Raw genomic sequence first — 26,559 nt, forward strand, 5'->3', positions numbered from 1 at the left:
TCCACATTGCTTACTTCTCCATTCCCTGACCCTTTCCTCTTTTTGCTCCCTCAATGTCACGCTCATTCTCCCCACCCTCTCCTGTGGCCCCATTCCTTCCCTTCCCACATTTTCCCAACCCCCTTAACCCAGCTCTCCGTTCTCCCTGCTCCTGCCTCTCCTGCTTTCCTTTGGCTCCTTCTGCGTTGAATGTTCTCCTCCCCTCCTCCGCCCTTTCCCTCACTCCCTGGCCCTATCCACACTTTTGGATCAACAATTTCCGATGGCGGTCAGGAGATGTGCCCATTCTCTGCACAGCAGCCAGTGGGGGCTTTGGGAAATATAAACAGTACCGAAACAAATGAACGTCTGGACAATTTGAACCTCAGGGACAGAAAAGGAAAAAGGTGTATTGGGGGCGGGGGTGTATTCTCTTAAACGGCTACTAAATACATTCCAATGGCTTTATTATTATGCTTATGGATGGTAATCACTTCGGAGCGCCATCTTTTGAAAGGCAATCAGCTTTAAGAATGATTGAGTTTCACCTTGGTAGCAACACATCACTAGACTCAGCTGGGTCCCAGGTGAGAAACTGGCAGAGCAGATGAGTTATTTTCTCCAAGGCCATGCTCCTCCCAAGCTCTGGCCGAAAAAGGATCCTTACCCACTTTCGTCATTTCTTCCTCGGTTCAATTAGGTGAAGGGTTTATCCTCTTGGTGAATGAATGGCTTGAGGATCCTTTCATAATGTTGAGACATTTACTGTTTTATTTCTGCTTAGGATTGTTTCTGTTGTATTCTGTTTAGGAATTTCAAAGGGAATAATCCCCCTCTGAAATTCATGGCTGATCTAAGGAGGCATATAAAAAGCCATTAAAAGAATAAAGTGGTTCAACATCACCTGAAAACCTTGTTTCCCTAGAAAAAAAAAGAAGAAAAAAAAACCTTTATAGCTCTCAACTCAAAAGGTCAAAAGATTATATTTTCATTTCTGTTCTTTTCATATTGCTTGGAAGATAGACAGTTTTAAATGCCTTATAAAATAGCTTGCATTACGAAAGATTATCTGTTATTTTATAAACTTGCTTTGTTTCTAATGGATCATTTGGAAACCTGGGGAAAGTATCTGTTAAATTTTCATGTCTACAAATCCTCTGCTTATTCAATTAGGAAGGTTTCAGAGTGGTAAATTCAAGGTACGTGATAAGGCTACCTTCATGTTTTATATCAGGAAAAATAAAATAAAATAAAATCACTGTGCAAAATGAAATCTCAGAGCCATATAGTTGCAGTAAAAAAAAAAAAAAAGTAATGAAAATGTTATACACATATAATGGAATATTATTCAGCCTTAAAAGAGAAGGAAAGCCTGTCATATGCTACAACATGGATGAACCTTGAGGACATAACACTAAATGAAATAATCTAGTTACAAAAAAGACAAATACTGCATGCTTCCACTTATATGAGGTATCTAAAGTGGTCAAACTCTTGGAAAAAGAAAGTGGAATAGTAACTGCCAGGGCTGGGGTGAGGGGAAAAAAGAATTATTCACTGGGTATAGGGCTTCAATTTTGTGAGATTAAAAAAGTTCTAGGGGACTTCCCTGGTGGCGCAGTGGTTGAGAATCCACCTGACAATGCAGGGAACACGAGTTCAATCCTTGGTCCGGGAAGATCCCACATGCCATGGAGCAACTAAGCCCATGCACCACAACTACTGAGCCTGTGCTGTAGAGCCCAAGAGCCACAACTACTGAACCTGCAAGCTATAACTACTTAAGCCCACTTGCCTAGAGCCCGTGGTGCTCCACAACAAGAGAACCCACCGCTATGAGAAGACTGCGCACTGCAACGAAGAGTAGCCCCCGCTCGCCACAACTAGAGAAAGCCCGTGCGCAGCAACGAAGTCCCACCGCAGCCAAAAAAGAAAAAAAAAAAGCCCCAGGAATCTGGTGCCCAACAAGATACACATAGCTAACTCTACTGCACTGTCCACCTCAACGTGGTTAAGATGGTAAATGTTATGTATAAGGTTTAAGGGGAAAACACAATAAAAACAAGTAGTGAAAGTTGAACTTGTAAATCCAATGTTAGATATTTGAAGGGACAAGAATTAGCCAGGTATTGAGGAGAGAGACATGGCTAAGTGACAATAATGAAGTCAGATAAGGGTTTCCTTGGCAGGATTTCTGTTACTCTTAACACCGAAGCTACATGCCCTTCGCTCTGAGAGCCAGTTAAGCTGTGGAGAAATGTGTCCTTATGAGTTAAGGGTAAAGCTTGAGCGCTGATTCTGAATTATTTGTTTTTGAAGATTTCAGATAGGTCTCTATTGCCATTTCAATGTCTTTTCCTTTAAAAGTGGAACATGATAATATTAGAATTTCATTGCAATGTGGCAACATCTAAAATGTTGATGTCATTGTTGACGTCATTTCTACTGTCCCCAAAACAACTCAGTAACAAGAGAGGCTCCCACTCTGACCAGTTCAGAGGTCACCCGAAGCTATTCCTTAGACGGGGTCATTTTTAGAGTAACACAGCAGGGCGTCAGTTATGGGACCTACCCCCAAAACTTTCTCTCCAACTATCATTGACCCTTGAAATTCTACCATTTGAGAGTCATTCCTTTGTGTTAAACATTGTCCTCCCCGCTAAGATCTCTTTTCAAACTCAGGGAGGGAGTAGGGCATTAAGACCCTATCACTTTACTTCTGTGGATCTTAACCTTTTTGTTGTTTGTTTTGGTCACAACTTTGAGTATTTATGTGACATTTTCTCAGAAAAATGCACTCATGCACAAACCGAAAAAAATTTTTACAAGTTCTGATGGTTCACAGGAACACAGCACCCTCAGCGCCCACCGAAGTTGTTCCTGGCTGGGTGACTCTGTAAGCACCTTGGGCAGGGAGGTTCGGGGTGATTGAGTGGAGCTAGCTGAGACGGAGAATAGAAGAGGAAAAGGTGAGTGGAGAGGGTGGGGGGCCCAGGGAACTAATTTGTATTTTCAAATTTGCCTGTAGCAATAACAATTAGGTAGCTTTTAAGTGTTCACTATGTGCTAGAAATTTAATAAACACTAAATGAGACAATGCAGATAAATAAAGCATTTAGTCATTACTCTTTTCTCATTTCATGGTTGCAGTGACACCATGGGGGATTATTAGCCCATTTTACACATGCAGAAGCTGAGGTTCAGGGAGGTGAAGTAACTTGCTCAAGGTAACTTGCTCAGGGTGACCTGAGCCCAGAGTGTGTGGCTCTCCTCGTTGACCTGGGCATGTGTCGCCACCACCCCCTTTCCCATGGCCTCCTCCAACTCCCCTGCAGCCTCCTGGTTTCCTTCTGTGCTGAGAATCCTTGCCCTGCTGGCTCAGGTCTTCCCTTACGCATTGTTGGGGCGACTGGCTGTGCCTGGCAGCCCTGTGGGGATATCTCTGTTGTCCCTCTACCCATCAGTGAGCAACTTCCTCTGTAGCCTGTTGTGCCTCTTTTGGAGATGGTGGCCTGTCCCTGCTGTTCTCTTCCAGCCTGCTCCCTTTGCTGGTCACCCTTAACACAGATAGGGGTTTTAGAGATAAGAAGTATGGGTGGTCAGTGGAAGAATTGCTCTTTGTATGTAGGATGAAGGTACCATACTGACCCTGCCGGTGTCTTTGGGTGACTGTTTACAATGCCTCATATTCATACATTTGTGTATTGACTCATTCATTCCTTCAATTTTTTTTTTTAAGCAACTGCTATATGCCAGACTCTGTGCCCAGCACTGGGGATATAACATAGTATGGCACTGTCCTTGTCCCAAAGGTCCTTTGAATGACCAGGAGACAAAGCAGCAGTAAAAGTCTATCCAGGGTTGGGGGCAGGGAGCACAAAGGTGGTGGACTCTATCTGGTAGAGTCAAGTGACTTCAAAGAGAGGCTGACCTTGACATTCATTTTGGAAGCTAGGTAAGCGTTCACCAGATGCACTGGGTGAGGGCGGCAGTGTGAAATAAATCATGAAGGCAGAAGGCAAGGACGTGAGCTGGACTCCATGAGCTTGAACGCAGAAATATTTTCCATCTTCACTTGCACTCACCTCTATCTGAAACTTAGCGTCCTCTTCAATAACAAATCGCAGTAGCATTAACGCCTCTGAGACTCGGTCACCCACAGATATCATGGTTCTTTGGCTATCGCAAGAAAATGGTGGCAGATATCTCAAAATATCGTTACAAAAACAAAAGTATGTCAGTTATTAGACCCACTGCTATAACTTGTAATACAACACGTTAATTAAAAACCACATATATTACTATGCACAGATGTCATTTTTAAGAACTATTTTGACAATTGTGTTTTGATATAATTGGTTGCCTTTGGGACAGGGCACATTTTATTTTAGGCATTTAAAAACGTTTTGCTAGGATGAAGCCCACAGGCCTCACTAGACAGCTAGAGGAGTGTGTGAAACGAAAATCAGTTGAAGCACTCTGCCTGGAAGGGCTTCAAGCAGGCAAGGGTCCTGATCACTGCGGCATTTTCAAGAGCTCACCCAGGCAGCTGTGTCCTTTAGGAGGCGACGGCAACAGTGAAGGCATGAGACCGTGGGGCCCAGAAGGAAGGTAGGAACAGGGGCAGTGGGAGGCAGGGATGCTTCAAGCGATGTTAAGAAGCTCTGGGGTCTCAACACTGTTTTCGGAGCTCCCCTACTTTACGCTGCTGTAGGCGAGACCTGCGGCACCCCGGAGTTTGGCACCCAGGATACTATGCCTCCCATCCCCCACTGCCTGAGTCCTTGGCTTGCATGGGAGCCTCTCCCCTAGCCTGCCTCCCCAACGTCCCTCACCCCCTGGCCGCTCTAAGCAACCCCAGAAGGCTTCGCTCAAACTCACTGTTTCATGCCCACGACAGCCCCATCCGGCCCCAACGTGGCTGCCCCCCGAGAGAGACATAAAGATCCCAGAGACAACTGGCCACTTGTCCACCAGATGGGAGAGGGGCCTGAGGATTGGTGGAGAAGGGGGCGGGGCAGGGAGGAGGATGAGGAGGATGCCAAGGGGAAGGAGGAACCAGGATTCCTGGAATTTCTGCCTTCTGAACCAGTGCCAAGAGAGAGCCGGGCAATAAACAGAACTCGGGCGCACACCAGACTTCAGCCTTGGAGTCCTGAGATGTGTTCCCGGGCGATGGCTCACCAGGCACTGGAGCTCAAACCTTATTACGGGACTTGTAACACGTCAGCAACTATTCATTTAATATCGTAAGAGACCGGAATCCCTGTCCTGGTCGTAAAACACCTCGGTCCTCACACCAGCCACCGAAATGTTCCTATTCTTGTGTCAGCGACCCAAGCTGGCTTGGTCTGGAAAAGCCATTGATTGGGACCTTACTGAAGGTGAACATATTGGGGTGAACAATCTAGCCCCTTTCCTCTTACCACCTTACTGTCAGGGCAAGGAGGGGACTAGTCTAAGTGATGCCATGATATGAGCCACGGGCACTGTGTGCTTCTCATGTGCCAGGCTCTGAACGCAACACTTAAACACATCACTGCATTTAACCTTACAAGGACCCTCTAAGGTAAGCCTGGCAACTATTCCCATTTTACCTGCAAGGAAACTGCTGCTCAGGGAGGGGAAGTAACTTGCCCAGTCCAGTAAGTGGGGAAGCCAGGATTGAGACCCAGGGGGGTCTGATGGCAAAGGCCTCTGAGTACTTAAACAGGGTGGGACCCAAGTGAGCTTAGCTCCTCCGGCATCCAGCCCCATGTTCCTCCAAAGCCAGGCTTTTTACGTGCTGGGCCACAGCAGTGCTGGCTCTGCTGCCTATTTTAAAACTGAAAACCTACAGATATGGCTTTAATAAAGCTCTTATCTGTTAGAGGTTCATACTGAAGCATTTACAGATGAAATGATATGCTGACTAGTATTTGCTTTAAAATACTTTACCATAGGGTCAGCAAATGTTTTCTGTGAAAGGCCAGATAGCAAATATTTTAAGCATGTGGCCCACATGATTTCTGTCACAACTACTCACCCTTGCTGGTGTGATGCAAAAGCAGGTATAGACAGTACAGAAACGAATGGGCATGGCTGTGTTCCAATAAAACTTTTTTTTACGAAAAGAGGAGGCAAGTAGGATTTGGTCCATGGTTTTGGCCAATCCCAGCTCTAGTGCAAGAAAAGGAGAGGAGCAGATAAGTGAAAAAGATTAACAAAATGTTGATAATTGTTGAAGTTGGATGAGGGGTACCTGGTGGTTCATTACACTATTTTCTCTATTTTTGAATATTTTCAATATTTCCATAATAAAAAATTCAAGCACCCTGGGGGGGAAAAAAAAAAAACCTGAAAACCTTAGGCACAAGGAAAGCCCATCTGAAGTTGTCTTCATTTGTCAGGAGCAGATTCCTATACAGGAAAGCTTCCCTACCAAGGGTTAGAACTATTGGTGCTCAGAGGTAGTGGAGAGAAAAAAGCCCAGGGACCATAGCTGCCCCTTCCTTCACCAGGAAGTCCTTTCCTGATGGACAGGGAGACGCTGGGACCACCCCAGCCTCCATCCTGTTCTCCCCTCTTCACCTGGTGCCACAGGGCCATGACCCCCTGATGGACTCATGTCCTAGGCAATGACTGTCAGTGGCCGTCAACCTCCCCGGAAGAGAGACAAAGCAGTGCCCCCGTGGGAAGTAGCCAACACCACCCTGAAATAGAATTGCGCCAAACTGAGCTTGAATCTGATCAAGTCTCTAGATACGACTACCATTCCTAGGAAATACAGGGGACAGAGGAACATGTTAAACTACACCACAGGGGTATAATTGACATAATCCAGGTCAAATGACTTGGTTTCTTTAACAAATAAGTCACAAGAAAAAAAAAAAAAAAAAAGAAAGAAAGAAAGAAAAAAAGATGGGAGGGAGGAAGATTGAGCAGAGACCTATGGATTGCAAGGGACTTTGAAGAGAGCAATCAATTACGTGCATAGACTTCATTTGGTTCTTGACTGAAACAGTAATAAACAAAAACAAAACAGCTTAACTATTTGTAACATTTAAGAGACAATTGTAGTACAAACTATTCTGTATAAAATACGCTGCAAGGGTATTTTGTGCAACACAGGGAATATAGCCAAAATTTTATAATAACTGTAAATGGAGTATAACCTTCAAAATTGTGAATCACTATACTGTACACCTGTAACTTATATAATATTGTACATTGACTACAATTTAAAAAAAATTTTTTAAAAAGAGACAATTGAAAATGTGAACACCAAATGAACCGGTTTGCAGGGCAGAAGTTGAGACACAGATGTAGAGAACAAACGTATGGACACCAAGGGGGGAAAACCGCGGTGGGGTGGGGATGGTGGTGTGCTGAATTGGGCTATTGGGATTGACATGTGTACACTGATGTGTATAAAATTGATGACGGATTAAAAAAAAGAAAATAGTTGTGTTAAAAAAAAAAGGGTAGATTATGGAGTTTTGATGTTTCAACCAAGGTTCCAATAGTTTGTGGGGCAATATTCTTTTTTGTTAGCCAGTCATGGCTTTATTTCTAGATAAATGTAATTTCATTTCTACTTAGAATTGTCTTAACTATACTTTATTTCAAGTTTTACTAATGTGCTTTTACAACATGAATTCTAAAACTGAAAAAAAAAAAAAAAGAGACAATTGAAAATGTGAACATCAAATGGACATTTGATGACGTTAAGGAGCTTTTGTTAATTTTTTGCCTGACCATTGGCCATCTGCTGCCTCTATTTTTTTTATTATGGTAAAATATACATAACATAAAGTTTACCACTTTAACCATTTTTAAGCATACAATTCAGTGGTATTATGTACACAATGTCATGCCACCATCACTGTATTCATTCCCAGATATTCATATTTTTAAGGTATAATATGGCATTGTGACATAATTTTAAGATATAATATGGCATTATGTCTAAAAGACATTTCCTTTTTAGAGATTAAATAAAATGTTCAAAGAATCTTGTCACTTCTCTGTTTTCCTATCACTCGAGGATAATGTCCTACATTCCTAATGTGGCCTCTGGATCCAGCCCCTACCTGCCCCTCTGGTCACATCTCCCACCACCTTCTCAGGCCACTCTCTCTGCTTCAGCAACATGGTCTTCATGCCAGGACCACATGGTGACTTTCAAGGGCACTTTTGCCTTTGTGAGTTTCCTTCTTTCATAAATTATATTTTACAAATGTATTAAATAAAGACCAATGCATGAATATTATATGTAAAACATTTTCTTCAACCCAAAGTCCATTTTTTTCTTCTGGTTTTAAAAGAAATTAAAATATTTGCATGGGCTCCTTTTAGTGTTGTGGGCCCCTGACACTGTACTGGCGACAGCTAACGGAGAAATCAGCCTGGTCACGAATTCAGTCTCCACCTCCCCAAACACCCTCTCCTCCACCTCCATCCTGGTGAGACCTGCTCTTCCTTGGAGAAGCCTTCTCTGACTTTCCCAAGTCCCCGCGATGAGCTCGTGGCCCCCTCATGTGCACTCATGCTTCCCTACACCCTGGCTTCATGAGAAGCATCACAGTTGAGAATCATGTATTAATGTGTGTGATTCTTTGCTGTCTCCCCCTCTAGGTTGTCCATCTCTGTGACCCCAGCACCCAGCCCAGTGCCTGGTGCTTAATAATAGATAGTTGCTGAAGAAATAAATACATATGAGGTGGGAAGGGACATCAGTGGTATTCTAAAACATTCAAATAGGAAAAAGAAAAATGTCCGGAAAGAAATACACCAAAAGGTTAACAATGTTTTTTTGGTGGGGAGAGGGTTGGGGGGAAGTAGTAGGAGTTAGAAAGAGTGGTGGGTTTAAGAGTGAGTTTTACAAAGTTGCTAAGAGACTAGATCTTAAATGTTCTCACCACAAAAAAGTAATGATAATTATGTGACGTGATGAAGGTGTTAGCTAATGCTATGGCGGTAATCATATTGCAATATATAAATGTATCAAATCAACAGGTTGTATACCTTATACTCGCTCAGTGTTATATGACAATTATGTCTCAATAAAAAAAGAGAGTGATTTTTATCTTCTTGGTTATACTTAAGTGCATTTTCAAGTTCTTTCTCAATGACCGCCTGTTGCTTGTGTCTTAAAAATATTAAAACCAAACAGCAGAGAAGCATTCTTTCCAGACAAGTACTAAAAGAAAAACTCTACTGCCTACAAACTCCTTGAAGCATGGCCGTGTCTATCTTGTTCTCTGTGGTGTCCCTCGTGATGGGCACATTGTACGTGCTCAGTCATTACTGTTGACTGACCAAATGCTGATCCTTGGGGTCTGGATTAGAGACGGGAGCTGGTGACAGCAGGCAGGAGGCTGCTGTTTTGCTCCGATAAGGATGAGATGGGGATGCTGCACGATCAGCAAAAGGTGGAGAGTACGGGACCTTTCAGAGGGACGATTAGCAGGGTACAGAGAGAAAGAATTCATTTTGCGTAGACAGCTGGGTGGATTGCAAAGCAGGGACTAAGGCAGAGAGAGTACAGTGGAGGGGGAGAGATAATGAGCTCACCTTGGGCTTTTTACTTGTAAGATGCTCTTGGCACACCTGGATGAAAAAGCCCAGAGGGCAGTGAAGAGTTCAGGAAACTGAAGAGCCAGATTCAGGGGCCACGACACCCAGATGGCGTTTGTTGGCAGCTGTCTTCTCCCAAGCGGATCAAGTTGCCCTGCTCCTGTTCCCAGGCTGGGAAACCAAAATGTTGCCAGCTGTGGCTTGCTTCAGAGCTCTTGGAGAGGAAGAGGAAGCTTTGCTGAGACAAGGATGCAAACCGATCCCATGGGGTGAGGCAGAAACTGGGGAGAACTGGTCTAGCCTCTGAACTGAGGATTAGAACCAAAACAGCCATCAATTACATGTACTGAGTCAGAGTCCAAGTTGAAGTTTAAGAAAACAAGCGCATAGGAACATAGAGAGGCAGATATTTCTATTCAGTAACAATCACTGCCTTGGACCAACTGAATCATCCTTCAGCTCATGCCTAGACTGGAACCACTTCTCATTCCTAGTGTGTCCTTGCTCTGAAATGGGCATATGAGTCACTGGGAAAAGAGGATTCGATTAACAAAGATTCAATCTGACTACAGCTGTGGCCAAAAAAGTGGGGTGTGCCTGCAGGGCAAGCCTTCCCCTTGGGCAGCCAGGTTGCCATGCACACTTTTCATGCCAGCTGCCTGTCACTGTGCCCCAGATCTCACCATCAGGGGGTGTGCCATTGGGGGAAGGCATGGCAGCCTCCAAGGATCTTATTTCAAAATGTAAATGTCCCATCAGGGTAGCACGTCCCAGTAGCTAAGAACCTGTTGCAAATTCGCTTTTCAGTTCTCTTTTCTCCTTGAGGGTTTGCTAGGATCAGCACCCTGAGAGTGGAAAGGAGTTTTAACGAGGGAAGGAAAGGACAGAGGTAGTTGTGTAATTTGGTCTGATGCAAGGGGAGGGAGGGGTCTGGGAGGTGCAGCTTGAAAGTTGTGGGCATGAGGTGGGGGTGGGGTACAGCATGGGAGGGGTCTGCATGAAGAGTAGCTGTTCCAGATGTATGTGGGGACCAGTTGAGCTGATCCTACAAGTAGCTCACATCCTCCATGTGCTTTGTGAATTGTTCTGAGTGGTCCACGTATGTTACGTGATTTTTTCCCAACTGTATAGAAAACCTCTTCTTCCAGGGGCCTTTCCTTATATTTCAGTAACCTTTTTTTTTTAATACATTTATTTATTTTATTGTATGTATTTCTGGCTGGGTTGGGTTTTCATTGCTGTGTGCGGGCTTTCTCTAGCTGCGGTGAGCAGGGGCTATTCTTCGTTGCTGTGCGTGGGCTTCTCATTGCGGTGGCTTCTCTTGTTGCGGAGCATGGGCTCTAGGTGCACAGGCTTCAGTAGTTGTGGATCATGGGCTCAGTAGTTGTGGGTCGTGGGTTCTAGAGTGCAGGCTCAGAAGTTGTGGCGCATGGGCTTAGTTGCTCCACAGCATGTGGGATCTTCCCGGACCAGGAATCAAACCCGTGTCCCCTGCATTGGCAGGCAGATTCTTAACCACTGCACCACCAGGGGAGTCCCTACTTCAGTAAACTTTGAATCTCTTGGCATCACACTGGACACACAGTCTCTGCTATATAAGACATGCCCATTGTTAGCTAGAGGAGAAAAGACCAGCCAGAAACCAAGCATCCAGCAAGCATAGTGATAACTTCAACAAGTTTTGCACACAACAGCATCTGCAAATAACAGAGAGCTCCACAAACAGCTACAGTCTCTACAAACAGATCTAGGCTCTGCAAACAGCTGTATATTTTAAAACAATTAAAATTTTAAATTGTGATTTAAAAATTTAAATACATTTACAGACCAGAGGCTCTGCAAACAGCTATGGGATGTGTGAACAGCTATAGGCTTTGCAAAAGGAGGCAAGCTCTGTGAACACCTGCAGTCTGCAAGTGCCTGCAGGCTCTGCAAACAGCTATAGGTTCTGCAAACAGTTGGACAATAGGCTAAAAGTATCAACTACAGACCCAAGCCTGAGAACGCTATTAGAGCTTTTGAAATTGGTCACCACTTACCCTTTCCACAAGAAATACATATTAAGATAAAGATGGGAAGGGATGGGAGAAGGGCAAGTAAATTTGATAAATAAAGGTTAGGGGCTCTGGGTGGGTTGAAAATGTGTCAAAAATAATTCAACAAACATTGATGGGAGCATTCTGATGTGCTGAGAATGGTGCGAGGGGCAATGAGAAGTGTGGGGAACTAAGTGTTCTCGCTGATCATGGAAATTCAAACTCCCCCTGGGCCCTTTCTGATAGCCCTTGGGAATACCTGCGCACAGCACAGATTGATTTCCTTCTGAGTCATGATTACTGTGTACCTGGCTAATGCCCCTCGTTATCAACGGGAGCAATAAAAACATGTTACAATCCACTTGAATACTGCATCCAAAGGAGGTTGACACCCCTGCTGATGGCTGATGGCATCAGGGCTGGGACAGTCTTGTCTGTGGGGACACAGGTACTCTAAGGGCAAAGAGTAGACCAGGACTGGGGGCAGGACACCATGCATGGCACCACCCCAATACATGATCCCCACGTGCTCCTATGTGACCCTAAGGGTCAGAGAAGCATGGGAATGAGGCCGAAGCATTTGCTTGACTAAAGCAGGCTTCTGGCAAGAGATGATGGGCCTGGGACCTAGACACACCAGCTGATGGCTTGGGAGAAAGATGGCAGTTGAGGTAAGAGGAAAGGAGCAGTCCTGGGGGAGAATGCACAGACACTTTCTGGCTGTATGGCCTTGGGAAGATGATTTAACCTTTCTGAGTTTCAGTTTCATATTCTATGGAAAGTGGGGATAGTAATAGGACCTACCTCATAGTGTTATGATAAGGATTAGATGAGCTCAGATAAATAAAGTGCTCAGAACAGCGATGGCGTATGCTGAGCTCCATCTAGGACAGTTAGGTGACAAAGATAATGATGGTGATGGTGCAGATGATGGTAGTGGTGGTCGTGATGCCACTGCTGAGGGTGATGGAGACCGTAATAGTTTCCAAGAGCTGCTTTAACAAAGTACCACAACTGGGTGACTTAAACAACAGAAACTTATTGTCTCACTGTTCTTTTTTCTTTTTTGGCTGAGCTGCATGGCTTGTGGGATCTTAGTTCCCCGACCAGGGATTGAAGCCGTGCCCCCTGCAGTGGAAGCGCAGAGTCCTAACCACTGAACCACCAGGGAATTCCCTGTCTCACTGTTCTTAATTGTCTCATAGTACATGTAAGTCTGAGGTCAAGGTGTTGGCAAGGTTGGCTCCTTCTGAGAGTGTGAGGGAGAATCTGCCTCTCTCTTAGGTTGGATGGCAAGCTTTGGCATTCTTTGGCTTGTAGATCCACTATCCCGATCTCTACTTTCACATGGTATTCTCCCAGTCTGTGTGTCTGTGTCCAAATTCCCCCTTTTTATAAGGACACCAGTCGTATTGGATTAGGGCCCATCTTAATGACCTCATCTTCTTTGATCATCTGTAAAGACGCTATTTCCAAATAAGGTCACATTCTGAGTACTAGGAGTTAGGACTTCAACATTTTTGGAGAGGACACAACCCGTAACAGTGATAATGATGATGGTGGTGATGATGATGGTGATGGTGTCCTTCCTTTCTCTTGCCTCTCTATGCCTGATTGAACAGTACAAAGAAATTCCTGTTCATTGCCTGGTGTCAGACCTTGCCCGTTTTAGGCCCACAGTAAATACCTACAGCTTTGAATTGCAGTCAATCCCACCCTGCCACGACCTTGCTGGGTGACTTTAAGTTGGAGGTTCCCTACTCTCTGTTCTGAGTCCCCTCTCCAATCCAAGACAGAGGACCACACGGGGTGGGAAAACTCAGCCAGGGAAACAGGATGCAAGTTGTTTCAGCCAGCATCACTATATTGATATTCCCAAGGTTTGAGCAAGCAAGGCATGAAGCTGTGTTGTTTTATAAGTGTCTGTATAAACAGATGGCAGGGAAACACTCAGTTGTGACAGGAAGGGATGATAAGGCATGAAGAGTCACAAACACTTTGGCTCAGTCTTCATCCCAGCTGAGCCCGGGCTTGGTGTTTGCTCAGATGTGACCCTTCCCTGGCCACAGCACGGATTGCATCACCTGTTGCCCCGGGGAAGAAGGGGTTAATCTGGGGGGATGGAAAATAAATAAGCACACACTCCATGGCAACACTGCCACCCCATCCCCCCACAAACACTCACACTGCATACCCTCCGGGAATAATCCGACATTCTAACGCGTCATATAACAGCAGTCCCCCCCCCCCCCTTACCTTCTGTGCCGTTTGCAAAGCACTCAGGTACACTTCTTTTTTAAAAATTTTAAATAATTCATTTTGAGATCATTTCAACTTTACAGAAACGTTGCAAGAACAGTACTAAGAAACCCCTGTCTCTTTCACCCAGATTCTTTAACATTTCTCCACATTTGCTTTGTCACCTTCTCTCTTTTAATATACACCCATTAATCTTTTTCTGAATTTCAGAACGAGTTGCAGACATGATTGCCCGAAAATACAAGAATAATCTCCTGTATGAATCACTCTAGGGCTCTCCAGTGTAGGGAATTGACATTGGTAAGACCCTACCATTCAACCCATAGACCCTGTTCAGATGTCCACTGTCCCAGTGATGTATTTTTCCTCTTCTGGTTCAGGATGGAATCCAGGACTATGCAATGCTAAATGTTGTCATGGCTCATCCATCTGTTTTTTTTTTTTTTTGGCCGTGCTGCAGCTTGCGGGATCTTAGTTCACCGACCAGGGATCAAACCCTGGCCCTCAGCAGTGAAAGCACAGAGTCCTAACCACTGGACCGCCAAGGAGTTCCCCTCATCCATCTTTTTTAATCTAAGTTTCTTCATCTTTCTCTGACTTTTGCATCCTTAGCAGTCCTAAAGAGTTCAGGTACAAACTTCCAGTTATAAGAGAAATAAGTTCTAGGGACATAATACACCGCATGGTGACTATAGTTACCAATACCACATTGTATTTTTGAAAGTTGCTAAGAAAGTAGATCTTAAGCTTTCATTACAAGAAAAAGATTGTAACTATGTGAGGGGATAGATGTTAACTAAACTTACTGTGGTGATCATTTCATAATACATACATATATCAAGTCATTATGCTGTACACCTTAAACTAATATATTATATTTCAACCATATCTCAATAAAACTTGAAAATAAAATAAGATACATTATATCAATAAAAGAAAAAGAATTCAGGACTTCCCTGGTGGCGCAGTGGTTAAGAATCCGCCTGCCAATGCAGGGGACATGGGTTCGATTCCTGGTCCGGGAAGGTCCCACATGCCGCAGAGCAACTAAGCCCGTGCACCACAACTACTGAGCCTGTGCTCTAGAGCCTGTGAGCCACAACTACTGAAGCCCAGGTGCCTAGAGCCCATGCTCCGCAGCAAGAGAAGCCACCGCGGTGAGAAGCCTGCACACCACAATGAACAGTAGTAGCCCCTGTTTGCTGCAACCAGAGAAAGCCCGCGCGCAGCAACAAAAACTCAACGCAGCCAAAAAATAAAATTAAAAAAAATTAAAAAGAAAAAAAAAAAAGAAATCAGACTTTGTATTCTGCAGGATGACCTTCAACTTGGGATCATCTGATGTTTTCTTCCGACCAGCCCAGACCATGCAAACATTCTTGACAGGACTACCACAGAAATGGTTCTGTGTCTTCATCATTTGGTCAAGTTGCTGGCCGCCAGGCTCCTACATCACAAAGTCAACATCTCCCCTTTGTAATTAATTCATACTTTGTAGGGAGATATTATGGAATTACGCCAATATCCTGATCCTTACTGACTCTCGCCCCAGCAGCTTTAGCATCTGTTGACAACTCCTGTCTGAATTAGACACCACTTTGGTGGTTACCAAATGGGAATTTTTCTATTTCCAGCATTCCTTCTACCAATTTTTAGTTAGCATTCTACTACGAGGAAAACCTTCCTTTCTGCATTTGTTTGTTTATATCTGCATGGACTCATTTATTCTTATTTTACTTATTTGGTGGAAATGCATTAATATTATGTTTATTTTGGTTATCAAATTGTCCCAGATTGGGCCAGACAGACCCCTTTCAAGCTGGCTCCTGTGTCCTTTGACATGTCCTCATCATTCTTTGAGCATTTCCTTACTTTCTGGCACAAGAAAATATTCCAGGCTCATCTGTACTTTCCCTGCTCCAGCCCTGGAATCAGCCATTGCCTCAAGGAGCCCTGGTTTCTTTCAGTGAAGGATAGCATTTAGATACTGAGATCTGGGTGCTTACTGGGCTGTTGTTACTGGGGTATCGTTACTTCTCGGCCCCCTGAAAAGACAGAGCTAGGACGTGTTTGTATACACTTTTCATTATTTGCAGTGGTTATGTTTTATAAAGTCGCTGCAAACACCAGATTAGCGAACATTGGGCCACTTAGGGAAAGTGGCAACCAATAGCCTTAACATAGGGCTAAGAGATCTCCTGGCCCCAAAGTAACTGGTTCAAATCCAGGGCAGACAGAATATGTGGAATGAAGTTCCAGCTGTGCAACAATACCCCGCCCAGCCATCAGATGGTGGTGGTGATGAAACTGATGGTGAGGAAGGGGTGCTGGCTGTTTAAGGCGAGGGCTCCAAGCCGGTGGCAAGGCCACTGGGGAAGCCCAACGAATGGCCTCTGCCAAGGGGAGAGCAGGCCTCGTTCATGGGTCCGGCTTGCATTCTCTCTTCCATGACTCAGCCACACGAACTCTTCCTAGTTTCCACTTGCCTGGGCCAGGGGACTTTCAGGCTTTCAGGGATCAGCGGCTTCATCCCCGGGAGGAATCTGAGGTGGAGCGGGAAAGCAGAGGCCCGTGGACTGGCCCTGTCAGGAGATGGCAAAGGGATGGGGGTAGAGAGCCCAGACAGCTGCGTACCCCGGAGAGTCTGACCCCAAAAGGGAAACAGCCAAACCCCAATTCAGTGGCCAGTCCCAATTTAACTGACTGATTAGGACTGCCGGTGGGGAAAGGGGTTCCTTGCTTGGAATGGCTTAGAGCAGGACTCCTGAGATGGGGCCTTGCCAGCCTGACCGGCACCCCCTTCTTGGCCTCCGAGGAGCACAGTGGAGGTGGGAGCAACTACCCACAAGTCTCTGTTTCCGTGCTTCTTGCCCTTGAACCCTCCCAGCCCCCCAACCCCAAGACTTACTCCTTACCACCACCCCCAGTGCTTAAACATTTACCAGAACCTAGTCAGGCGGTTTTCCAGGAGCTTTGGCCCCGTCAGGCACTGATGAGCGCTGAGCGTCACTCAGCGGTCCACGGAGCAGAATTGCTGACGCTGACTTCCATGCCCTCTGCCCCCGGCCCCCTACAAAGGCCCCCACCACTAGACAACCCTTCAGCCTTGGCCTACCTCCCAGACCCCCAGGAACCATTGCTCTGAGTTACTTTATCACAAAAGCACCAGGTTTGTCCCCAGAATACAGGGGAATGGGGAGGGGTAGATGGGGGAGGCTGGTGGTTGTTATAGCCACAGCCATTCTGAGTGACAGGTCAGGGAGCTGGAGACCTGGCTTTCACATCCATGTGACCTTAGACAAGTGATGTAAACCTCTCTGGGCCTCCACGTCCTCATCTATAAAATGGGAATAACCAGATAGGTAGATGGATGGATAGATAGATAGATACTAGAAGTTTTGCAAGCCTCAAGTAAGATCATGAGTACTTTTAAATTGCTGAAAATAGGGACTATCTACAAGAAAATGTTTAACTCTCACCTGGCTTCTTTTATCAGCATTTGTGTAGCTGTGGTGCCAGATGCTGAGGGAACACATGTCTGGCTGTGAAGTCTTAGAAGCCAAGAATGTCATAGCTTCGATAGCATTTCTCAATTATTCAAAAGTTTCTGACACTTTCAACACTGATATGTAGTATTGAGAACTGCCAAAATTTTTTTAAAAGGGCATTTCAGCACTTTTTTAATTTAAGTGTTTTTCAGTAAAAATATATATATATCTTAGAAATGTATTATTAAAGATTATATTATAGAGTTCATTCTAATTAAACGTAATGTATAAAGACTAACTTTGAGTTTTTCCAATGGAACTGCCACTTACTATCTAAGGAAAAGCATGATTTGTTGGACAACTTCAAAATGACAAGTTATATCATGTTTAGATTAGGGATTGAATGTATTTAAAAGTGGGTTGATACTATTTTATATGTTAGAACATCAACAATTTCAGGACGTGGTGTGTGGAATTCTTGCATTTTCCATCATGAACAAGCAACTGGTTCCCTGCCATACCTTTCGAGCCTGGTTTCTGCTAGGTGGGAGAGAAGGTTTCAGGCTAGTTTTTCTAAGCACGTCTCCACACTTAACACTATACATAGTCTCTATTTCCAATCAAAGCAAAGCCGAATTGGAAGAAATCAGCATTTTTTTTGGTTTTGTTTTAATATTATTTTGGAAGAACCCAAGATGTCTTGTTGTATTTTAAAATAATTTCAATCAGATGAATGCAAATCGTAAACCTGGCAATAATACGTTGAGGCAAATTGCAAGACTCCTTGTGAAGTTGCTATGCTTCAGCATTAGTATTTTTTTCTCTTTCCCCTTACTAACCAACCAGCCATTGTGGATAGACATAAAACGATAAATGACAGTATTGAAAAACTATTTAAAGTTGTTCAGTGGTCAAAAAGTACACGTCGACTATCATGTGCAGTTGAGTAAGAAGATGTGCCCCAGAGAGACAAGTCACAAGAACTGCTTGCTCACTCAGTAAGCACTCCCTTCGCTCTAGGGGGAAGTTTTTAATTTGTTTTAATTTATTTTTAAGTAGCTAATATGGTTAGGTGGTTTTAAATGCAAAAACTACCACAGCAAATTGGAATTGCTGGGTTGAATTCAACATGCATTTATAATTTCAATAGCTGTTGCCAGACTGTTCTCCAAAGGGTTTGTTCCAATTTACTTGCTCAGCAGAAAGATCTGAGTGCTGTTTCTACGCATCTTTGCCAATTCAGGTTGCTGACAAATGTTTGATCTTGGCCAATCTGATAGATGGAAGTGGTATGTTAGTGCTAGTTTAAATATGCAATTCTCTTATTGCAGATGAGGTTGGCATCTTTTCAAATGTTTAAGAGTCATTTGAATTTTTTTTCCCCTGTAGATTGTTGATGTCCTTTGCTCACTTTTTTCTATTGAGGATTGTAAGTTTTTTTTTTTTTTTTAATTGACTTGTAGGAGCTTCTTGTATATGAAGGAAATTAGCTGTATGTTTATGACATTAACCATAAATACTATTCCAAGTTTGTTGTTTGTCCTCCGGGTTTGTTTAGGATAGTTTCTGTCATGCAGAACTTTAAAATATATATATATATATATATAATTTTTTGGTGTGGAATTTATCAAGCTTCTATTTTATGACTTCTAGGTTTTGTGTCATAATTAGAAAGGCCTTCAGGGTGAGAAAAATGATTATTTAATGTATTAAAATAGTAAGAAATGGAGATGGAATAGACACCATCATTTCCTTTAAAAGTCCCCGGCTAGGAAGATTTTGGGAGACCTTGCACTTTCACAAGCCTTTGGTTGGTATAAGGTGATTTATCCCAACCTCTGCACTGAACCAGAGTGAAGACTGATACCCAGAGACGGGAAGTCCACCCAGGGTTGGTGTAGAGCCAGCCCACCCATCTTCCCGCAGGGGGCATTGCTTTCTCTTCTCAAGGCACCCCCAGGTGAGGGGAACTCAAACTGGGCCGCGTTTCTGCATACAGCACACTCTCCCCGACTCTGCTGGGAAGGGGAAGAGAGGCTCCCACTGGCTGCAAGCAGGGAGGCAGATTCTCCGTGGGGAGGTGAGACTGTGCTCAGAGCCTCTGGAGGTGGCAGGAGGTCAGCCAGGTGTGGGAGGAGCCTCGGCACCTCCCCTTCCACCGTCTTCTCTGGGTCTCGCCCCTCCTGGAGGCCCTCCTGACCTGTCCGAATGCCATTCCTTAGTGCTCAGCACCTTTCCAAGAGCCTTATCCTGAGGATGGGTTCCTTTCATTCATCTCTGCATTTCTAAGAAGCAGTGAACTGCGTTTACCGCAAAGCTCAAGAAGCTCCAGCTTCAGCATCTGCCTTGCTTATGGGGGTCCTTCCCAGGCTGCGATGGACCCCAGCAATGTGCTCCCAGGGTCATATATTTTTGTAAAAATTGCCGCTTTGAATTATCTTTCTAAGAGTGCTCCCTCCCCAGTTGGGGCTTCCGGCCCCTCAATCCACTGCCGATCTATAGCTAAGCAGAGATAATGGTGGGATTTCAGGCCAGCTAGAGGGAAAGCCCCGTGTGGGAGGGGATCTTCCTGCCATCTGTAACATCACGTCAAGCCAGGGAACCGTCTTAGTCACAAGCTCAGCAGAGCAACGTCAGCCTGTTGCCACCAGCTCCTTACACCAAGCCTGGCCCACAGCAGGACTTTACTGACGGGGCGAATGGATGAGTGAGTGAGTGAGTGAGTGAGTGAGTGAGTGACAGCCCCCAACTCCGCCAGGTGTCACAGCAACACTCCACTCTCTGCTTCTCCTCTCTCAGCCCCTCTCAGAGGATGCAGGGTGGAGAGGAGGAGATGCAGCCAGAAGGTGTTGGTTCCTTCCTCCAGGCCACTTCCTCTTGGCTGCAGGTAGAGGTGCAGGTGACCCCTGGTCCCAGGAGCTGGGGTGGGTGGGGTGGGACCCTCTCTTTATTCCCCCGGGCCTGAGTGAGTAGGTCGTGGGAGATGTCCTTGAATGAGAAGTGTCCAGGGGGGTCGTGTGCCATGGTGGAAGTTTCTGAGAGGGCAGGAGATGGGGGGCAGCACCCCACTGTCCACGTGTACTCACCACCGCCTCCCTCCACGGGCTTTTGGGTGGTATTTCCCTTCTTCCCTTACCTTCTGTCATCCTGCCCTTCCAACCCTTCCTAACTAACAAGTCTTTCCCGATTATCTCCAACAAATCTGGAACGTGATTAAATCTTTGTGTTTCTTCACACCCATTGTTCTGTCTCCTCTGTTCCCTCCAAGGCTCTGTAATCCCTGCTCCCCATGTCGTGCTGGGGGCTCCTTCCTGATGGGGACGGTGCCTGCCCCCTCAGACTAGGGGCTCTCTGTTCCCTGATAACGGTTGGCATTTAGGTAAAAGTTAAGGGCGGAGTGTCGTGTGGAGAGTGTCACTCTCAGACGGGGATCTGGGGTTGAGTGGAAGCAAGGGGCTGTTACAGAGACCCCAAGAAGGTGTCTGAATTGCACATGGGCTTCCCCCTTTCTTCTTTGTTAATTAAAGAGGTTGTTACTAGGTTACACTTTAACATGCTTCAAAATTCCAGAGGCATGAAGAGTGCTGAGGGGACATCTGTCCCCTCCAGCCCTGTCCTCTAAACACCCAGTTCCCCTCCTTCCCCTCAAACACTATTGCCCCTGTCCAACCACACACAGTGTATATGAAATGGGCGGGGGAGAGTGCAGAGGGTTATATAAGCTTAGACTTTCCCTTGTATTTAAAAAAATCAATGGTGTGCAACCACTTCAGAGAACTCTTCGGCGATATCTTTAAAGCTGACCACCTGCATATCCTATGACCACACAATTTCTTTTCTAGGTTTCTTTCCAACAGAGATGCCCATGTCTGCTCACCACAAGACTGTTCCAAAATGTTCATGACAGCATCATGCCTAAGAGTCAATCATTGGAAACAACCAACAATCCATGGAAGGCAGAAAGGATAAATAAGTTACAAAATATCCTTCTAATGGGAGAGCAAGCAATGAAAAAACTGATCGCACAACTGGGTGTGTCCCACAAATGTGCTGACAAAGCCAGATTCACAAGTGGTGTATGTAACTCTTTTTTTTTTTTTTTTTTTTGTATGTAACTCTTTACGCAAAGATTTAACGCAGCAACAATGAATCTATTGTCTTCGGTGTCAGGTTGTGGTGACATCTGAGGGGAGAGAGGGTGGAAATGGGGGCAGCCAGGAGAGGGGTTTCTGAAGTGTTGTCTGTGCCCTTCTCGGCTCGGACCCTGAATCTCCTGTGCCTGTCCAGGGTGTACAGTGCACTAGGGTTGAGGACCCACAAGAAAATGGGATGGGGGACATCATGGCAGAGGGAAGTCATTATGTCTGAGAAGCGTGGGGAGCCCCACGGGGGCCATGTGGGCTGGACGATCAGCCCCCAACTTCACCTGAGCAACACATTGGCTGCAGCAGGGCTGGGAAGAGTAGTGTGCTGGTGAATAAAGCCCAGAATTTGAGTCAAAAGACTTTCTGTTCAGTTCAACAGACACCCAAGTACTTGCTCCATGCCAGGCACAGCCTCGCTTCTCTAGGATCCAAAAGGAGTAAGACCTGGTCTCAGCTCTCACGGGGCTTGCAGTCTGGTGGGAGGAAGATGTGGCATCTGTGTGAACAGCTAGCATGCAACATGGTGAGTGTCACCAGGGAGGTGTGTGCCCGTGTCACGGGAGCCCTGAGGAGGAAGCATCTCTCAGGGCTGGGGAGCCGACACAGGAGAGCTGAGTCCTGAAGGGAACAGGACCCCCAGGGCCAGCAGAGGTGGTCCAGACAGGGCCAGCAGGGTCAGAGGCTCAAGGGTGGGAAAGAGCATGCCCTTTGGGGAACTGCATTTTCTCTGGAGCAGAAAGTTTGTGCAGGGAAGTGAAGAGAAGTGAGGCAAGAAACTTGGGCAGGGCAGGGCCTCAAATTGTGAAGAGCTTGATTTACAGTTTGGACAGGAGTCAACCTTTCCCTCCCTCCCTCCCTCCCTCCTTCATTTCTTTCTTTCTTCCTTCCTTCCTTTCTTTCTCTCTCTCTCTCTTTCTTTCTTTCTTTCTCTCTTTCTCTCTTTCTTTCTTTCTTTCCTTCTCCCTGTCTCTGTCTCTCCCTCTGTCCCTTCCTTCTTTTGTTTTTTTACTTTTTCTTTTCCCTTTATAAAACCAATACACCCAGGACTTCCCTGGTGGCGTAGTGGTTAAGAATCCGCCTGCCAGTGCAGGGGACGCGGGTTCGAGCCCTGGTCCGGGCAGATCCCACATGCCGCGGAGGAACTAAGCCCATGCTCCACAACTACTGAGCCTACGCTCTAGAGCCCGTGAGCCACAACTACTGAGCCTGAGTGCCACAACTATTGAAGCCCGCGCACCTAGAGCTCGTGCTCTGCAGCAAGAGAAGCCACCCAATGAGAAGCCCGGGAACCGCAATGAAGAGTAGCCCCTGCTCGCCACAACTAGAGAAAAGCCTGCACACAGCAACAAAGACCCAAGGCAGCCAAAAATAAAAATAAATAAATAAAATTAAAAAAAAAAAAAACAAAACCAATACACCCTCCCTACAATAACTTTGGAATATACAAAAACCGAGTGTGAGCTCAGTGAAGACAAGAACGTTGCTAATTCTCCATCATTTTCCCAGGGTTCATGGTGGTACCTGACATTAGGTACTCAAAAAATATGCTCAAAAAATATGTGTTGATGACATGGGTACTGTACTGCACCTGCAGCACAACATGGCCAAGAGAGGAGATTGGCTGTCTTGGAGTCCTTATAATTAATCAGTAATCTTGGTAAAGGCCACGGCAGGGAATTGGGGCCCAAACACCTAACCTGGGGGGGTGGGAATCTAGGGAAGGCTTCCTGGAGTGAACAGTGCAGAAGCTGAGACCTGAAGGTCATGGTAGGAACTAGTCAGAGCAAGTGTTTTCCAGGCAGAGGGAATAACACTGGGGAGACCCAGAGGCAAGAGAGCACTGGGGAGTATATGTGTGTGGCTGGGGCATGCGGGTGAGTTTGAGGATGACAGAGCTGCAGGGTAGAGTTGCAGAAGGGGAGCAGAGGTGGCTGCAAAACAGAGTAGGGGTCGTACTTGAAGGCCAAAGGAAGAATATGGGGCTTTGCCTTGAGGACAATGGGGTTTAGGCAAGAGAGTGCCGTGATAAATTTCATAGCAAACGGAATAGATGTGAGGGGGCAGGGAGATGGGAGCCAGGCAGGTGAGACTGTTAACACCAGGGGATGGAGAGGAGGGTGGTCCGGGCAAGGGCAGAGGCCAAGGGGATAGGAAAGGACAGGAATCACAGAGTCTTCTAAAGGTAGACTGGTCTTGGGGGCCAAGGAGTGAGTGGGTGAAGGAGAGAGAAGAGCCTAGCATGCCTCCCAGGTTTCTGGCCTGGAAAACAGACTCAGTATGGGTGGGGGGCCCTGGGGATATTATGAAGCTACACAAATGTTACTGCTACTTCTTCTTATTATTCAAATGCACTGTTTGCATGTGGCTCCCAGTCAGTGATGACTGATAGAAGTGACAGGTGCCCTGTCCCCGGGCTCAGCTGGCTCTCAGGCCCCTGCCCTCCCCTTGCTAGCCTGCTCCTTCCTTCTGAAGGGCTCTCCCAGCCAGGGTTCTTGGTCTGTGGATTTCCTTCAGGCTCCTTTCTCCTCCCTCCAACCCCTAGCTCTTAAGGAAGCAAAAATTTTTCCTTCCTGGCCCTGAGCCCAGCTGTCAGCCAAGGATTGCATGAGTCCCCTCCCTGTCACCTGCTCCTTACTCACTCCTGCAGGGACATCCCCCACCAGACACAGGCTCGGCCTTCAACTCAATTTCCCTTTCTCCCACCCAGGGTTTTCTGCTTACCTGTTGGGCCACTTGCCCTGCAGCCCTTTCCTTCCTCTTTGCTTCTCTCATCTTTCTCCTGAAGCTGCAGCTTCTTTGAAAATCTTCCCAACCCTTCTAAAGCCCCTTGATTCTGCGTGCGTGCACGTACCTCTCGTGTGCTGAGCTATAGGTCGACTCTGATCCTGGCAGGTGGCCACCCTGACCCCAGAATAAGGTATCTGGGCACATAACCAGGTTCGTGCAGGGAGACGTGCTAGACTGGAAGGTCCCCAGGGCAGAGCCTGGTCTGATTTGCTTATTGCACATCCCCAAAGCCTGGCACCCAGGGGGTGCTCAGTAAATATTTGCTGAGAGGAAGAAAGCGGCAGACACAGAGACGTGCCTGCAGACCTCCCTTCAAGAAAGGACTTGCTGCCTGTTGCAAGGAGTGTAGTGAGCTGACAAGTCCAGTTCTTAGCCTCTTCCTGGTCCCCAGTGCTGGGACTAGGGTGAGGAGAGCAAGGCACCTAGGACACAAAATGTAAGGAGGTACTGGCTCTCAGGATCATGCAAACACCTTTTATTTTTTGCCCGAGACACCTCACTCACCTCTCTCTAGTCTTGGCCTTTGAGGGCCGGCCGGGTCTGAGCACAGCAGTGGTTCTAGGGCCTGGTCATTTCTGCCCAGCTCAGGCCGGGCTCCTCCCATGGGCAATCTTTGCTCAAGAGAAACTTTGCTCTGGTAGAGAACTGTCAGATCTGCCCAATCCTGTTTCCTTTCACTGAAGTGACTTCCCAGGGACGCTTTCCCATGCCTATCTTCATCTCGGCAGCTGCTTCCTGGTGAACCTGCCTGGTGAACAGGGGCATCCAGATTACAAAGTAAAGCACACATGCCCCTGGGAGTACCTCATGCCCAGTCCTGGACCTAATGCCTGGCAATACATAGATGCTCAATAAATCACCAAGGACTGACTGAATGGCGAAGAGATCCCCAAGGGTCTGAACACCTGGTGGGAATCCGGTGACTAGATATGCTGACCTTGCTAGATGTCTCCAAACTGAGGTTCCCAAGGCACTCTTGTAGGCAGTAATGGAGGCGACAGAGCTGGTTCCACGGTTTAAATGGTCTCATGGAATTTATGCTTTTAGATGAGATAAGGTCACTCAGGTTAATGAAAAGGCCCGATCTTTTGCTTTTGGTGGGAATGATATCAGAGCAGTGTGACAACCCAGTCTTATCTTGGATAAGCAATAATTCCCATCTGTACCTGTGTATAAACATGTTTTTCACTGGGTGTAATTGGGGCAGAGGAGAGCAGTGGGGAGCTCAATGGCTTTGGACTGTTGTACCAGGTATCCTCAGGCAAATCACTGAGCCTCAGTTCCCCCATCTGTAAAGTGGGATCTAGGAATGTCCTGTTATAGGGGCTGTGAGGTTTAGATGAGACCACAATGTAAAGAGCTCACTATAGTGTTTAGCCCTGAGTAGAGTGGCAGCTACTAGTATCATCAACTAATGCCCATAGTTTGCCCATCACAACCTTTTAAAAGATGGAATTGTTGGGCACGAGTGCCATAAGTCATGCTTGGAGGTGACTGGCCTAACTGCTTTGCATGGACCAAGTCGGGACAGAGACCATTCATTTTGAGAATAAGAGAGGACCCTAACTCCAAAGCCACAGCAAACACAGGCATGAGCTGGGCCAAGCTCCCTGGGAGCCAAGGCCAAGCTCCCTGGGAGCCAGGGACAAGCTGGAAGAGTGAAGTACAACAAGAATCCTCAAGTTTCCGGCCCCAGGCAGAGCTTGGTGGGGAGAGTGGGAGGTGGAAGGCCTCTGTATTTACAGGATTAGGGTTTGGTCAACGTCCCAGGGATGTTCATGTAAATCAGCCTGAAGGATCAGTATTTGCAAATGATTTGGTACCTGGATCCACCAGAAAGATCCACAGACCTGCCTTTCTGTGGGCGACCTGGGGCTTTTTAGAAAGGAGACTGTTCCCTTCTCCTCCTAGGAAGCAGGAGGTTGCACGTAAAGAAAGCCTTTACATGGTCTGGTGCTCTGTGGAATACACACATGTACATATGGAATAAAGACTGGAAGGAAATACATCAAAGTGTTAATCAGCTTTTTTTCACTTAGGGAGTGGGATAATGGGTAATTTTAATTTTCTTCTCTACACTTTTTTTGTTTTCTCTGAGTTTGTTCTCCATGGCTTGATGATGTAGGTGGATGGAGGGTGGAGGGAAGGAAGTCATCATATATTTTAAAAAATGTATTATCCATTTAACTTGAAGGTGAGGTTCTAGACTCAACATTTTCACGTAATGAATGAGAATCCACTGGAGCATATGGTTTCTAGCCAACAGGTGAAAGAAATCCAGCAAGGCTCTTTAAACCCCATTCAGGA

At 46.0% G+C, this 26,559-nt stretch overlaps 1 long non-coding RNA gene across 2 annotated transcripts; it reads right to left on the minus strand.

Annotated features, from left to right (window-relative positions):
• Positions 1 to 149: 149 nt before the first annotated feature.
• LOC137773526 (uncharacterized) lies at positions 150 to 24,845 on the minus strand. 2 transcript variants are annotated; one of them, XR_011075694.1, is made up of 4 exons: positions 24,757 to 24,845; positions 9,535 to 9,751; positions 4,065 to 4,158; positions 150 to 900 (listed from the first exon to the last, which is right to left on the minus strand). It is a non-coding gene; the product is annotated as an uncharacterized lncRNA (long non-coding RNA). The 2 variants fall into 2 exon arrangements; XR_011075695.1 differs by lacking the exons at positions 9,535 to 9,751; positions 24,757 to 24,845 and adding an exon at positions 4,861 to 4,970.
• Positions 24,846 to 26,559: the final 1,714 nt, after the last annotated feature.

This window comes from Eschrichtius robustus, chromosome 12 (genome assembly GCF_028021215.1).
Source record: "Eschrichtius robustus isolate mEscRob2 chromosome 12, mEscRob2.pri, whole genome shotgun sequence".
Lineage (NCBI taxonomy): Eukaryota > Metazoa > Chordata > Mammalia > Artiodactyla > Eschrichtiidae > Eschrichtius > Eschrichtius robustus.